The following is a 13,881-nucleotide window of genomic DNA, read 5'->3' as shown; positions in this document are numbered from 1 at the left end:
CCTTCTGAGCCCTCTACTGCGCCCGCCGAACACTTTACATAGACATATGAGGTATGTGCTTACTCGAGAGAAATTGGGCTACAAATATATACAAATGTATACATTTTCTCCTTCTACCCCTTGTAAAAATTCAAAAATTGGGTCTACAAGAACATGCGAGTGTAAAAAATGAAGATTGTGAATTTTCTCCTTCACTTTGCTGCTATTCCTGTGAAACATCTAAAGGGTTAAAATGATGACTGAATGTCATTTTGAATACTTTGAGGGGTGCAGTTTTTATAATGGGGTCATTTATGGGGTATTTCTAATATGAAGACCCTTCAAATCCACTTCAAAACGGAACTGGTCCCTGAAAAATAGTGAGTTTGGAAATTTTGTGAAAAATGTGAAAATTGCTGCTGAACCTTGAAGCCTCTGATGTCTCCAAAAGTAAAAACTCATCAATTTTATGATGCAAACATAAAGTAGACATATTGTATATGTCAATAAAAAAAATTTTTATTTGGAATATTCATTTTCCTTACAAGCAGAGAGCTTCAAAGTTAGAAAAATGCTAAATTTCAATTTTTTTCATAAAATTTTGGAATTTTTCACCAAGAAATGATGCAAGTATCGACAAAATTTTACCAATAACATAAAGTAGAATATGTCACGAAAAAACAATCTCAGAATCAGAATGATAGGTAAAAGCATCAGAGTTATTAATGTTTAAAGTGACAGTGGTCAGATGTGCAAAAAACTCTCCGGTCCTAAGGTGTAAAATGGCCTGGTCCTTAAGGGGTTAAGGGGAAGCTCATGGTGAAGGATTGGACTATTTTTTTTTTCTAAACTTTATATTTTTATAATCACCTGGTGCCGGAAAGTTAAACAGATTTGTAAATCACTTCCATTTAAAAATCTTAATCCTTCCAGTACTTATCAGCTGCTGAATACTACAGAGGAAATGTTTTCTTTTTTTGGAACACAGAGCTCTCTGCTGACATCATGACCACAGTGCTCTCTGCTGACACCTCTGTTCATTTTAGGAACTGTCCAGAGCAGCATATGTTTGCTAGGGGGATTTTCTCCTACTCTGGACAGTTCTTAAAATGGACAGAGATGTCAGCAGAGAGCACCGTGGTCATGATGTCAGCAGAGATCTCTGTGTTCCGAAAATAATTTCCTCTGTAGTATTCAGCAGCTAATAAGTACTGGAAGGATTAAGATTTTTTAATAGAAGTCATTTACAAATCTGTTTAACTTTCTGGCACCAGTTGGTTTAAAAAAAAAAAAAAAGTTTTCCAGTGGAGTACCCCTTTAAGCATATTATTCTCTTCTGTCCCCATAAACCCTTTCCCCTAATTTCTGTAGGTTTTTGTTCTTCTCACATTATGGCCGTACATCAGTTTACACCAGACGTTCCCCCCCCCCCAGAGCTTTTGGCCCCCATCAGGCAGATTTTTATTTTTAGTTTGGACTTGTGTGTTAAAGAAGAACTCCAGAGAGTGTTGTTGTTTTAGGGTTTATTCTGCCCTTATCCTGGACTCTCACCATAACCTGCCCTACAGTACTGTTATATTCCAGCACAACTGCATCCATGCGTCTTATTACTGGAACTGGGTCATGTTATTACTAGTCGGGCCCACAAAAAAAATCAATGTATATATACTCCTCCCCTCCATCTGTATACTGCTGCTATCTCTATGGGATCAGTATATAAAGTAGTTATGCCCCTCCAGCTCCATCTGTATACTGCTGCTACTATCTTAATGGGATCAGTATATACAGTCATGGCCGTAAATGTTTGTAAAGGAACAGTGATCCAACATTCCGGCTGAGAGGTGTAAGAAGCTTATTGATGGTTATAGGAAGAGTGGTCCAACATTCCGGCTGAGAGGTGTAAGAAGCTTATTGATGCTTATAGGAAGAGTGGTCCAACATTCCGGCTGAGAGGTGTAAGAAGCTTATTGATGGTTATAGGAAGAGTGGTCCAACCTTCCGGCTGAGAGGTGTAAGAAGCTTATTGATGGTTATAGGAAGAGTGGTCCAACATTCCGGCTGAGAGGTGTAAGAAGCTTATTGATGCTTATAGGAAGAGTGGTCCAACATTCCGGCTGAGAGGTATAAGAAGCTTATTGATGGTTATAGGAAGAGTGGTCCAACATTCCGGCTGAGAGGTGTAAGAAGCTTATTGATGGTTATAGGAAGAGTGGTCCAACATTCCGGCTGAGAGGTGTAAGAAGCTTATTGATGGTTATAGGAAGAGTGCTCCAACATTCCGGCTGAGAGGTGTAAGAAGCTTATTGATGGTTATAGGAAGAGTGGTCCAACATTCCGGCTGAGAGGTGTAAGAAGCTTATTGATGGTTATAGGAAGAGTGGTCCAACATTCCGGCTGAGAGGTGTAAGAAGCTTATTGATGCTTATAGGAAGAGTGGTCCAACATTCCGGCTGAGAGGTGTAAGAAGCTTATTGATGGTTATAGGAAGACACTGATTTCACTTATTATTTCCAAAGGGTGTGCAACCAAATATTAAGTTAAGGTGCCAATAATTGTGTCCGGACCATTCTTGGAGTTTGGTGACATTATGTCCCATTTGCTTTTTTGCTCCTTTTTTGGTTTAGTTCCAATACACACAAAGGGAATAAATAAAGATGAGCGAACTTACAGTAAATTCAATTCGTCTCAAACTTCTCGGCTCGGCAGTTGATGACTTATCCTGCATAAATTAGTTCAGCTTTCCGGTGCTCCGGTGGCTGGAGACTCTTTCCTAGGAATGTATCCACCTTTTCCAGCCACCGGAGCACCTGAATGCTGAACTAATTTATGCAGGAAAAGTCATCAACTGCCGAGTGGAGAAGTTCGTGACGAATCGAATTTACTGTAAGTTCGCTCATCTCTAGGAATAAACATGTGTATAGCAAAACCTGTGTTACTGCAATCCTTTCCTGTGATAAATACTTCATTTCAGGGGGGACAACATTTATCGCCATGACTGTATTGTAGTTATACACCTCCCCTCCAGCTCTATCTGTATACTGCTGCTATCTCTATGGGATCAGGATATATAGTAGTTATACACCTCCCCCTTCAGCTCTATCTGTATACTGCTGCTATCTCTATGTGATCAGGATATATAGTAATTATACACCTCCCCTCCAGCTCTATCTGTATACTGCTGCTATCTCAATGGGATCAGTAAATATAGTAGTTATACACCTCCCCTCCAGCTCTATCTGTATACTGCTGCTATCTCTATGGGATCAGGATATATAGTAGTTATACACCTCCCCCTTCAGCTCTATCTGTATACTGCTGCTATCTCTATGTGATCAGGATATATAGTAATTATACACCTCCCCTCCAGCTCTATCTGTATACTGCTGCTATCTCAATGGGATCAGTAAATATAGTAGTTATACACCTCCCCTCCAGCTCTATCTGTATACTGCTGCTATCTCTATGGGATCAGGATATATAGTAGTTATACACCTCCCCCTTCAGCTCTATCTGTATACTGCTGCTATCTCTATGGGATCAGGATATATAGTAATTATACACCTCCCCTCCAGCTCTATCTGTATACTGCTGCTATCTCAATGGGATCAGTAAATATAGTAGTTATACACCTCCCCTCCAGCTCTATCTGTATACTGCTGCTATCTCTATGGGATCAGGATATATAGTAGTTATACACCTCCCCCTTCAGCTCTATCTGTATACTGCTGCTATCTCTATGGGATCAGGATATATAGTAATTATACACCTCCCCTCCAGCTCTATCTGTATACTGCTGCTATCTCAATGGGATCAGTAAATATAGTAGTTATACACCTCCCCTCCAGCTCTATCTGTATACTGCTGCTATCTCTATGGGATCAGGATATATAGTAGTTATACACCTCCCCCTTCAGCTCTATCTGTATACTGCTGCTATCTCTATGGGATCAGGATATATAGTAATTATACACCTCCCCTCCAGCTCTATCTGTATACTGCTGCTATCTCAATGGGATCAGTAAATATAGTAGTTATACACCTCCCCTCCAGCTCTATCTGTATACTGCTGCTATCTCTATGGGATCAGGATATATAGTAGCTATACACCTCCCCTCCAGCTCTATCTGTATACTGCTGCTATCTCTATGGAATCAGGATATATAGTAGTTACACACCTCCCCTCCAGCTCTATCTGTATACTGCTGCTACCTCTATGGAATCAGGATATATAGTAGTTACACACCTCCCCTCCAGCTCTATCTGTATACTGCTGCTATCTCTATGGGATCAGGATATATAGTAGTTATACCCCTCCCCTCCAGCTCTATCTGTATACTGCTGCTATCTCTATGGATCAGGATATATAGTAGTTATACACCTCCCCCTCCAGCTCTATCTGTATACTGCTGCTATCTCTATGGGATCAGGATATATAGTAGTTATACACCTCCCCCTTCAGCTCTATCTGTATACTGCTGCTATCTCTATGGGATCAGTAAATATAGTAGTTATACACCTCCTCCAGCTCTATCTGTATACTGCTGCTATCTCTATGGGATCAGTAAATATAGTAGTTATACACCTCCCCTCCAGCTCTCTCTGTATACTGCTGCTATCTCTATGGGATCAGGATATATAGTAGTTATACCCCTCCCCTCCAGCTCTATCTGTATACTGCTGCTATCTCTATGGGATCAGGATATATAGTAGTTATACACCTCCTCCAGCTCTATCTGTATACTGCTGCTATCTCAATGGGATCAGTAAATATAGTAGTTATACACCTCCTCCAGCTCTATCTGTATACTGCTGCTATCTCTATGGGATCAGTAAATATAGTAGTTATACCCCTCCCCTCCAGCTCTATCTGTATACTGCTGCTATCTCTATGGGATCAGTAAATATAGTAGTTATACACCTCCCCTCCATCTCTATCTGTATACTGCTGCTATCTCTATGGGATCAGTAAATATAGTAGTTATACACCTCCCCGCTAGCTCTATCTGTATACTGCTGCTATCTCTCTGGGATCAGGATATATAGTAATTATACCCCTCCCCTCCAGCCCTCTCTGTATACTGCTGCTATCTCTATGGGATTGGGATATATAGTAGTTATACCCCTCCCCTCCAGCTCTATCTGTATACTGCTGCTATCTCTATGGGATCAGTAAATATAGTAGTTATACACCTCCTCCAGCTCTATCTGTATACTGCTGCTATCTCTATGGGATCAGTAAATATAGTAGTTATACACCTCCCCTCCAGCTCTCTCTGTATACTGCTGCTATCTCTATGGGATCAGGATATATAGTAGTTATACACCTCCTCCAGCTCTATCTGTATACTGCTGCTATCTCTATGGGATCAGTAAATATAGTAGTTATACACCTCCCCTCCATCTCTATCTGTATACTGCTGCTATCTCTATGGGATCAGTAAATATAGTAGTTATACACCTCCCCGCTAGCTCTATCTGTATACTGCTGCTATCTCTCTGGGATCAGGATATATAGTAGTTATACACCTCCCCTCCAGCTCTATCTGTATACTGCTGCTATCTCTCTGGGATCAGGATATATAGTAATTATACCCCTCCCCTCCAGCCCTCTCTGTATACTGCTGCTATCTCTATGGGATTGGGATATATAGTAGTTATACCCCTCCCCTCCAGCTCTATCTGTATACTGCTGCTATCTCTATGGGATCAGGATATATAGTAGTTATACACCTCCCCTCCAGCTCTATCTATATACTGCTGCTACCTCTATGGGATCAGGATATATAGTAGTTATACACCTCCCCTCCAGCTCTATCTGTATACTGCTGCTATCTCTATAGGATCAGGATATATAGTAGCTATACACCTCCTCCAGCTCTATCTGTATACTGCTGCTACCTCTATGGGATCAGGATATATAGTAGTTATACACCTCTCCTCCAGCTCTATCTGTATACTGCTGCTACCTCTATGGGATCAGGATATATAGTAGGTATACACCTCCCCTCCAGCTCTATCTGTATACTGCTGCTACCTCTATGGGATCAGGATATATAGTAGTTATACACCTCTCCTCCAGCTCTATCTGTATACTGCTGCTACCTCTATGGGATCAGGATATATAGTAGGTATACACCTCCCCTCCAGCTCTATCTGTATACTGCTGCTATCTCTATGGGATCAGGATATATAATAGTTATACACCTCCGCTCCAGCTCTATCTGTATATTGCTGCTACCTCTATGGGATCAGGATATATAATAGTTATACACCTCCGCTCCAGCTCTATCTGTATACTGCTGCTACCTCTATGGGATCAGGATATATAGTAGTTATACACCTCCCCTCCAGCTCTATCTGTATACTGCTGCTATATCTATGGGATCAGGATATATAGTAGTTATACACCTCCCCTCCAGCTCTATCTGTATACTGCTGCTATCTCTATAGGATCAGGATATATAGTAGCTATACACCTCTCCTCCAGCTCTATCTGTATACTGCTGCTATCTCTATGGATCAGGATATATAGTAGTTATACACCTCCCCTCCAGCTCTATCTGTATACTGCTGCTATATCTATGGGATCAGGATATATAGTAGTTATACACCTCCCCTCCAGCTCTATCTGTATACTGCTGCTATATCTATGGGATCAGGATATATAGTAGTTATACACCTCCCCTCCAGCTCTATCTGTATACTGCTGCTATCTCTATAGGATCAAGATATATAGTAGCTATACACCTCCCCTCCAGCTCTATCTGTATACTGCTGCTACCTCTATAGGATCAGGATATATAGTAGCTATACACCTCCCCTCCAGCTCTATCTGTATACTGCTGCTATCTCTATAGGATCAAGATATATAGTAGCTATACACCTCCCCTCCAGCTCTATCTGTATACTGCTGCTATCTCTATAGGATCAGGATATATAGTAGCTATACACCTCCTCCAGCTCTATCTGTATACTGCTGCTATCTCTATGGGATCAGGATATATAGTAGCTATACACCTCCCCTCCAGCTCTATCTGTATACTGCTGCTACCTCTATGGGATCAGGATATATAGTAGTTATACACCTCTCCTCCAGCTCTATCTGTATACTGCTGCTACCTCTATGGGATCAGGATATATAGTAGGTATACACCTCCCCTCCAGCTCTATCTGTATACTGCTGCTACCTCTATGGGATCAGGATATATAGTAGTTATACACCTCTCCTCCAGCTCTATCTGTATACTGCTGCTACCTCTATGGGATCAGGATATATAGTAGGTATACACCTCCCCTCCAGCTCTATCTGTATACTGCTGCTACCTCTATGGGATCAGGATATATAGTTGTTATACACCTCCCCTCCAGCTCTATCTGTATACTGCTGCTATCTCTATGGGATCAGGATATATAATAGTTATACACCTCCGCTCCAGCTCTATCTGTATATTGCTGCTACCTCTATGGGATCAGGATATATAGTAGCTATACACCTCCTCCAGCTCTATCTGTATACTGCTGCTACCTCTATGGGATCAGGATATATAGTAGTTATATACCTCTCCTCCAGCTCTATCTGTATACTGCTGCTACCTCTATGGGATCAGGATATATAGTAGTTATACACCTCTCCTCCAGCTCTATCTGTATACTGCTGCTACCTCTATGGGATCAGGATATATAGTAGGTATACACCTCCCCTCCAGCTCTATCTGTATACTGCTGCTACCTCTATGGGATCAGGATATATAGTAGTTATACACCTCTCCTCCAGCTCTATCTGTATACTGCTGCTATCTCTATGGGATTGGGATATATAGTAGCTATACACCTCCCCTCCAGCTCTATCTGTATACTGCTGCTATCTCTATGGGATCAGGATATATAGTAGGTATACACCTCCCCTCCAGCTCTATCTGTATACTGCTGCTATCTCTATGGGATCAGGATATATAGTAGCTATACACCTCCCCTCCAGCTCTATCTGTATATTGCTGCTACCTCTATGGGATCAGGATATATAGTAGCTATACACCTCCTCCAGCTCTATCTGTATACTGCTGCTACCTCTATGGGATCAGGATATATAGTAGGTATACACCTCCCCTCCAGCTCTATCTGTATACTGCTGCTACCTCTATGGGATCAGGATATATAGTAGTTATACACCTCTCCTCCAGCTCTATCTGTATACTGCTGCTATCTCTATGGGATTGGGATATATAGTAGCTATACACCTCCAGCTCTATCTGTATACTGCTACCTCTATGGGATCAGGATATATAGTAGCTATACACCTCCTCCAGCTCTATCTGTATACTGCTGCTACCTCTATGGGATCAGGATATATAGTAGGTATACACCTCCCCTCCAGCTCTATCTGTATACTGCTGCTACCTCTATGGGATCAGGATATATAGTAGGTATACACCTCCCCTCCAGCTCTATCTGTATACTGCTGCTACCTCTATGGGATCAGGATATATAGTAGTTATACACCTCTCCTCCAGCTCTATCTGTATACTGCTGCTATCTCTATGGGATTGGGATATATAGTAGCTATACACCTCCAGCTCTATCTGTATACTGCTACCTCTATGGGATTGGGATATATAGTAGCTATACACCTCCAGCTCTATCTGTATACTGCCACTACCTCTATGGGATTGGGATATATAGTAGCTATACACCTCCAGCTCTATCTGTATACTGCCACTACCTCTATGGGATTGGGATATATAGTAGTTATACACCTCTCCTCCAGCTCTATCTGTATACTGCTGCTATCTCTATGGGATTGGGATATATAGTAGCTATACACCTCCAGCTCTATCTGTATACTGCTACCTCTATGGGATTGGGATATATAGTAGCTATACACCTCCCCTCCAGCTCTATCTGTATACTGCTGCTACCTCTATGGGATCAGGATATATAGTAGCTATACACCTCTCCTCCAGCCTAATGACTTAAAAAAAAAAAAACCTGCATAATTATAATTATCAAATCACTTTCTCCTCATGGCAATATTTATCTAAATAAACACACATTGAATAAGAAAACGCATCAAAACTGCACGTGTGAACTGACACCAACCCACATATCTGATCAGTTCACCTGCAACAGCCTAATTAGATGACCGGGTGCAGTGATAAGACTCCACCCCCTTTCTCTGCAAAGTTGGAGGGTTCATGGGAAATGTAGGCAGCATGAAGAAATCATTTCAAGGATAGAATTTGAATCAGTATGGCTGAAAACTTTTGCCTGCTACATCAGTTAAAACAGGTAAGTAGAAGGTATACACAAGAACCTGTACACTAATAATAGCCTATGCTACACTATATAAAATTCCCGGAGTGCTCTCTTAAAGGGGTACTCCGATCCTCCAGCGTTCGGAACGCTCGGAGCAGGAGCCCGTGATTGTGACGTGGCTTGATGTCACGAGGAGGCGTGTCAGTGATGGCCACGTCTCCTCGAGACATCAAGCCACGCCCACTCAGTTCATGGCAGCGGGACCCCCACGATCAGACATCTTATCCCCTATCCTTTGGACAGGGGATCAGATGTCTAGCAGCAGAGTACCCCTCTCATCAGTATCACCCATACTAAACGGTTGTACAGGCTTGTAGTGCGGGTGACCCTGTTGACTTGATACTTCTTGATCCCCGGCTGACATCCTCCTCTTAGCCCCACCTACCCTGTGCTCAGCCGCCTCCATTGCAGACTCAGTACGGGGGGGGGGGGGGGGGGATAAACACAATTTTAACATAAACTATAATTTGTCAAGTAAAATTTGATTAGGGCCTGTCGCTTTAAAAAACTTTTGATATGTAGAGACTTATCAAAAGTTTTGATCAGTCGAGTTTTCAGTCCCCAAACAATCAGTGGAATGAGTTGGGGGTAGTACACACGTGGCGCACTCTCTCTCTCGGTCCTGTGACGTTCTCATTATGTAAGTCTATGGAACATCTTAGTCACATATATATAAATCCAAAATTCCCCAAAGGATTCCCAGGGTTATCAGTATTTACAAATTCCCTTCTGGGCCTGGGCCCAGTCAGGACTAAATCTCCACTTCTAGGGAACCCCCTTAAAAAATTACTTTTATTTATTCTCACTTAAAATTATATAATCATATACCCTGTGTGTTCATATATACAGTGATATCGAAATTAAAATGACAAAAGGGGAGCAGATCCCGTTCTGAGTGACTTATAATAGTCCACTCTTAATTTGGGACTTTTTCACCGCAATACCACATTGCTAATAGATCCTTAGTCTTACTGCCGAAACTGTTTATTTTATGGGTTTAACCCATGTTATTATTTGCGCAAGTTGGTACGCTGTTATCTCCATATTCCGATCTGCCCCCAATGCTTATTAAAATTTTCACACACGTGTACCCCCCCTCCCCCCCCCCCCCCCCCGACGTTTTGTTGGAGGAACCAGCTTTGTCAAGGGTCATGCTTATTTAATAAGCTTATCTTAGTCACATAGAGAGAGAAGCACGACAACGCCGAACACCAGATCCCCACCGATCAGTAGAATGAGTTGGGGGTAGTACACACGTGGCGCATTCTCTCTCGGTCCTGTGACGCTCTCATTATGTAAGTCTATGGGACATCTTAGTCACATAGACACAGAATAGAGAGAGAAGCACGACAACGCCGAACACCAGATCCCCACCGATCAGTAGAATGAGTTGGGGGTAGTACACACGTGGCGCATTCTCTCTCGGTCCTGTGACGCTCTCATTATGTAAGTCTATGGGACATCTTAGTCACATAGACACAGAATAGAGAGAGAAGCACGACAACGCCGAACACCAGATCCCGACCGATCAGTAGAACGAGTTGGGGGTAGTACAAATGTGGCGCATTCTCTCTCGGTCCTCTGATGCTCTCATTATGTAAGTCTATGGGACATCTTAGTCACATAGTCACAGAATAGAGAGAGAAGCACGACAACGCCGAACACCAGATCCCGACTGATCAGTAGAACGAGTTGGGGGTAGTACACATGTGGTGCATTCTCTCTCGGTCCTGTGATGCTCTCATTATAAAAGTCTATGGGACATCTTAGTCACATAGACACAGAATAGAGAGAGAAGCACGACAACGCCGAACACCAGATCCCGACTGATCAGTAGAATGAGTTGGGGGTAGTACACACGTGGCGCATTCTCTCTCGGTCCTGTGACGCTCTCATTATAAAAGTCTATGGGACATCTTAGTCACATTGACACAGAATAGAGAGAGAAGCACAACAACGCCGAACACCAGATCCCGACTGATCAGTAGAATGAGTTGGGGGTAGTACACACGTGGCGCATTCTCTCTCGGTCCTGTGACGCTCTCATTATAAAAGTCTATGGGACATCTTAGTCACATAGACACAGAATAGAGAGAGAAGCACGACAACGCCGAACACCAGATCCCGACCGATCAGTAGTACGAGTTGGGGGTAGTACACATGTGGCGCATTCTCTCTCGGTCCTGTGATACTCTCATTATGTAAGTCTATGGGACATCTTAGTCACAAAGACACAGAATAGAGAGAGAAGCACGACAACGCCGAACACCAGATCCCGACTGATCAGTAGAATGAGTTGGGGGTAGTACACACGTGGCGCATTCTCTCTCGGTCCTCTGATGCTCTCATTATAAAAGTCTATGGGACATCTTAGTCACAAAGACACAGAATAGAGAGAGAAGCACAACAACGCCGAACACCAGATCCCGACTGATCAGTAGAATGAGTTGGGGGAAGTACACACGTGGCGCATTCTCTCTCGGTCCTGTGACGCTCTCATTATAAAAGTCTATGGGACATCTTAGTCACATAGACACAGAATAGAGAGAGAAGCACGACAACGCCGAACACCAGATCCCGACCGATCAAAACGTTTGACATGTTCCTAGGACGTGCCGAAAGTAGTTTTTTTTAAATAACCGCTACACTTTAACAAAGACCAATTACTTTAGCCAACCAATGGCAGATGGTTATGGTGAGAAGACGTCGGCCGTCATCTTTCCTCCACGAAGAAACTTTCAGGAAAGAAGATTCTCAGAACGTTCCCAAAAACATGGTTGATCCTTTGCCCGATGTCACCGATCATGTACTGTTCTTTTTATTCTAGTGTCTTTGCGCTTTAGCCTTTTTTTTTACCATTTATTTTGAATTAAATGACCTACTGCACAAAAAATAAAAAAATAAAACGATAAATAGAAAAAATTATCCAGCGCAAAATTCTAAAAACAAAAGTACATCCTTAACGACAATGGACGTAAATGTACGTCATGGTGCCGTGGTACTTAGCGCACCAAGACGTACATTTACGCTCCGCGATGATCATCCATTTTAAGTGCCGCACTGCTGCAGATGGCGTGATCTGTATTCATCACAGCATCTAAGGGGTTAATGGCGGACATCAGCGCGATTGCTGATGTCCACCATTACCGGCAGGTCCCCGGCTGCTGAAAGCAGCCGGGGACCTGCCGGTAAAGGTGGACATCAGCGATCGAGCTGATGTTCGCCAATAACCCCTTAGATGCCGTGATCAATACAGATCACGGCATCTGCAGCACTGTGGCACCTGATCAGATTTCCCGCAGCGCTGCAGCGGGGATCTGATCATCCAGCATGGCGGGCGGAGGTTCCCTCACCTGCCTCAGTCCGTCTCCAGGGGTCTTTTGCTCTGGTCTGATATCGAGCAGACCAGAGTAGAAGATCGCCGATAACACTGATCAGAGCTATGCCATATGCACAGCACTGAACAGTATTAGCAATAACATAAAAAGTGTAAAAAAAAATTTAAATAAAACTTTAAAAAAAGTAAAAAAATGTGAAAAATCCCCTCCCCTAACAAAAATGTCAATCGTCCCTTTTTCCCACTTTACCCCCAAAAAGCGTAAAAAAATAATAAAATAATTTACATATTTGGTATTGCCGCATGCGTAAATGTCCAAACTATTAAAATATAATATTCATTATACTGTACGGTGAACGGCGTAAACGTAAATAATTTTTTACAAAAATACTAAATTGCTGCTTTTTTGTCACATTTTATAAAAAAAAAATATATATATATATATATATATATATATATATATATATATAAAAAGTGATTAAAAAGTAAAAAATAAGCAAAAAGTGGTACCAATAAAAACTACAGATCGCGGCGCAAAAAAATTAGCCCTCATACGGCCCCGAATACGGAAAAATTTTAAAGTTATAGGTGGTCAAAATAGGGCAATTTTAAACATACAATTTTTTTTAAAGCGGTACAATAATAGAAAAGCTTATATCATGGGGATCATTTTAATCGAATTGACCGACAGAATAAAGAAAACGTCATTTTTACCGGAAAGTGTACGGCGTGAAAACAAAACCTTCCAAAATTTCATAAATTGGGGTTTTCTTTTCCGTTTCCCCACATAAATAATGTTTTTTTATTGGTTGCGCCGTACATTTTATGGTAAAATTGATGACGCAAAAAACAAGCAAAAAACAAGCCGTCATATGGGTCTGTGGATGAAAATATAAAAGTTATGATTTTTAGAAGGTGAGGAGGAAATAATCGAAAATGCAAAAATACAATTGGCTGTGTCCTTAAGGTCAAAATGGGCCTGGTTCTTAAAGGGGTACTCTACTGCTCAGCATTTGAAACAAACTGTTCCGAACGCTGGAGTCGGGAGCTCTTGACATCATAGCCCCTCATGACATCACACACCCTCAATGCAAGTCTATGGGAGGGGCCGTGACAGCCGTCAAGCCCCCTCCCATAGACTTGCATTGAGGGGGTGGGGCGTGATGTCATTAGGGGGTGGGGCTATGACGTCAGCAGCTCCCGGTTCCAGCGTTCGGAACAGTTTGTTCCAAACGCTGAGCAGTGGAGTACCC

The sequence above is a fragment of the Hyla sarda genome, chromosome 1, assembly GCF_029499605.1.
Source record: "Hyla sarda isolate aHylSar1 chromosome 1, aHylSar1.hap1, whole genome shotgun sequence".
Lineage (NCBI taxonomy): Eukaryota > Metazoa > Chordata > Amphibia > Anura > Hylidae > Hyla > Hyla sarda.
This window is presented reverse-complemented; position numbering follows the sequence as displayed.